Below are 4,023 nucleotides of genomic sequence, written 5' to 3'. Positions count from 1 at the left end.
AGGTAACTCTCTCTCTCTCTATATATATATATATGACTGGCGCGTGGTAAAAATCCACTTGACATGCTGGAGACGCAGAAGACGTGAGTTCAATCCTTGTGTTGGGAAGATCCCCTGGGGTAGGAAATGGCAACCCACTGCAGTATTCTCACCCGGGAAGTCCTGTGGGTAGAAGAACCTGCGGGCTCCGGTTCACAGGGTCGACTAACACTCCGTGTGTATATATACACACATGTGCGTGTATGTGACGAGCTAAACGCTGTCCTTCCTGCAGCCAGGGGTGCAGATGACTAAGACATATTTCTTGGGAACAGTGTTTAGGAATGGAATGAGAAGGTGGTAAGCTGTCTACAGCTGGAGTATTTTACATGGAGTCCAGCAGGTTTTCCGTTTGGAGTGGTGTCCTGGCTGAGAGGCTGGACTGGGGAAGTCTTTAAGTCCCTTTTGGTTGATGAGATTTCATGATTCTAAATACAAACCTGAAGTCCTTCTGAGCCAGACATTTGAGCAGATGACTTTACACTTGTACAGCGTGGGCCTCTCTTTGGGTTTGACCACAAAAGCCATTCTTCTTGGGTTGCTGCCCCTCTTGGGTGATTGGCATGGTGTTTTTCTCATGGCAGGGTCACACTGATATTTCAAAAGTCCGCATGTATGAGGTTATTTAAAATCTTCCCATTTGAAGCGGGGGCTGATGTGCTGTGAAGCTGAGTTTGCCTGACCCATGAGAGGCTCTGAGTTGCTACCAGCTACACAAATCCTCCGTCTCAGTGCAGCTAACACACCCTTCAGCCTCAGTTTTCATACCGACCTGCGGCCTCCACCGCCAGCGATTCGCCTCTGTGTTGAGGAGAACCTGGAACCAAGGGAAGGGGGACGCCTGCTGCTTGGTGTGGCTGGTGCTCAAGAGCGGCCCCCTCGTCCAGGACTAACACTTTATACCTTACTCACGTCTTTGTATCCATGCTGCCCAAGGACTTTTTTTGTTTACATAGCTGCTACTGCTAAGACGAATTCTTTGTGTCCAAAAAGACTTTCTGTCTTGCTTCTAATACAATGAACAACAACAACAAAAATTACATTTGAACTTGCAAATGTATTTTTAGATCCCTCATCTCCGACTTCACATCAAAACAGACTGTAGATCATCATCTCGCTTGTCCTTGTAAGCCTGGTCTAATGATACAGGAAAGAAAGAATGAGGCGCGACACACGGACCCGTCTCCACATGCCCGTGGCCCTGGATCTTTGTTCTCTCCCCACTGCAGCCGGAAAGAGCAAGGAGCAAATTCAGGGTTCTGCTTGTGGTTCTATCATGAAGCTTGCTGCTTCTGATGAGGTGTCTCACCTCGATGAAAAGTGGGAATATACAAGGTTCTGACTGTCGACCACGGTTCAGCCAGCGTGGTGCATAGACCCCAAACACATGATCTGTTGGGGACACTAGTGAAGCAAGAGCAGCTTGCCCTGCGATGAAGAAGTGTGTCTTGGATCCTAATGAATGATTCAGCTAATTAGTCACCAGCCGCCCACGCTAATGCGGTGAAGGTGTGATGTGGGTTTGGACCGGGAGGGTGTATGGTCTCTTTATAGATGTTAGAATGCCAACCTGCGGGGTCTCGGGCTGGACCCGGAACAGAAAGAGAACATCGGGGGAAAACACGTGGAACCGCACGGATGTCAGCACCTGGTCCTGACCCTGCTACTGCGGGTCACGCTGGGGCTGCTGGGTGAGGGTCCGGGGAACTTCCTGAATTATCTGTGCAGCTTTTCCTACAAATCTCAAATTATCCTCAAAGAAAGAATTTATCTAAGAAAATGTAAAGGCTTTGAAATTCTCTTAGGCGATGCAGCTAATGAAATACCTTTTTTCTTCCAGCCGTACTTCATGGTTCGCAGGATCTTCCCTGACCAGGGATTGAATCCTGGTCACTGCGGTGAAAGCCCAGGATTCTAACCACGAAGCCACCAGGGAACGCCTGAAATGTCTCCTATCAGTGAACTCTGATGGCTACAGAAGGCTCACCTGTTCTTGGGGATACAGGCGTCATCTAGAAAGAGAGGGTGGAACCACGGGGCTGTCTTTGAAGTCCTGTCCGTCAGAAGCTCTGTGATTGAAGGTGCACCTCAGAGCCATGTCTGGGGGGCAAAGTCCTCTAATGTTATCCTCTTCTGCGGCAATCCAGCTACTTCTCTTTATGCATGCTAAGTCTCTTCAGTCGTGTCCGACTGTTTGTGACCCCATGGACTGTAGCCCGCCAGGCTCCTTTGTGGGTGTGATTCTCCAGGCAGGAGTACTGCAGTGGGTTGCCCTGCCTTCCTCCAGGGGATCTTCCCGACCCAGGGACTGATTCTGGCTCTCTTATGTCTCCTGCATTGGCAGGCGGGTTCTTTACCACTAGCGCCACCTGAGAAGTTTAAGTGGAGATGAAAATAAGATGCTGCAAACCTCTCAAGAGCAGGAAAGAGTGTAAATTAATCCTCTGAATTGCTAATTGGGGATTTGGTTGGCTAGGTTGAAGGTTAGGAGATGAAAGCCTGGGTTTTGCTCTTCTCCAAAGGAAGGGAAGGGTTCTCTTTCTGGGGACCCTGGTGTCCCTGCCTGTGTAAGATGCAGACGCTGAAAGGGAAGATGAGAAAGCACTTTGGTTCAGCCCTCCAGAGCTATGTCTTGTCCTCTAGAGCAGTTCCAAGCACAGCCCCCTTGCCTTCCATCCAGAAGGAGCGGCTTGTATGTGGGTGTTGTCAGGTTCCAGCCGCTGCTGTTAACCTGGATGTCGTGAGAGGTTGGGTGTGTGTGTCCCCGGATGCTAGCACCTGCAGAGGAGCCTGGCCAGCCTGGCCGGGAGAAGCGTGGTGGCTGTCGGCTGATTCAGGTGGGCGGGAAAAAGACCCTCTCTTTCCAGCGTCATCGGCAGTGCCTGCCAAGGGCCCGGAAAGTTCCTTCTTGCTTCACACTTCCGTGGATAAAGGGATTAGGTCCTGCTGAAGCATCCTTAAGAAACAGCGTCTATTAAGTTATCATTTGTCACACGCGTCCGATGTGAATAGATTCGTTCCCTTCCAGCACGTGGATGAGCCAGGAAGGTTCTCTGAGGAGGAGCAGGAGGAGAGAGAAAGAGAGAGAAGCGGAGGGCGTGGCGCTCCTGGAACAGGAAGTGGCGGTGCGGGAGGCACGTTCACCTCGCAGGGACGGTCTGGGGGGCGGGGCTCAGGCGGCAGCACGGCGCTGCAGCACGCCCGGCCTTCCCTGGTGCCAGGAGCTCCCGCCGGCGCAGACCTTTGAGATATGACTTTGAAGGGTCTCATGTGGGGTGAGGGCAAGTCTCCAGCCACGTGTGCTCCCAGAAATGTGAAGTAGGCAGTCGTGAATCAAGGCAGGAAGGTGCCTTTAATACCTTATGGGTCTTGCCGATCGGGTTAATATCTGGACTGTGATCTGTGGCAGGGTTGAATCTAAGACCCAGTCCTTCTGAACACTAGTTGGCTCAAAGTGAAAGTGTTGGTTGCTCAGTCGTGTCCAACTCCTTGTGACCCCACGGACTGTAGCCCACCAGGCTCCTTTGTCCATGGGATTCTCCAGGGAAGAAGACTGGAGTGGGTTGCCATCCCTCCTCCAGGGGATCTTCCCCACCCAGGAATCGATTATCATCTGAGCCACCAGGGAAGACCCTAGTCTGCTGAAGAGACAGCAAATTGGTCAAGAATGGTTCCGAGTACACTTGTGCTCAGTTGCTCAGTCGTGTCCGACTTTTTGTGACCTCATGACTGTAGCCCTCCAGGCTCCTCTGTCCATGGGATTTTCCAGGCAAGAATACTGGAGTGGGTTGCCATTTCCTTCTCCAGGGGATCTTCCCAACCCAGGGTTTGAACCCATGTCTACTGCTTAGCAAGTGGATTCTTTTTACCACTGGGCCACCCTGGTAAAAAGAGTCATTTATCTTTTGAGCCCCTGCCAGATCCCCCCTCTCCCTTTCTGTATCACGTTCCAATACTTTTCTACAAAATCCCATAAAGCTGTCC

Source organism: Bison bison, unplaced genomic scaffold (genome assembly GCF_000754665.1).
Source record: "Bison bison bison isolate TAMUID 2011002044 unplaced genomic scaffold, Bison_UMD1.0 scf7180017864503, whole genome shotgun sequence".
NCBI lineage: Eukaryota > Metazoa > Chordata > Mammalia > Artiodactyla > Bovidae > Bison > Bison bison.
Note: the sequence above shows the minus strand (reverse complement) of the source record.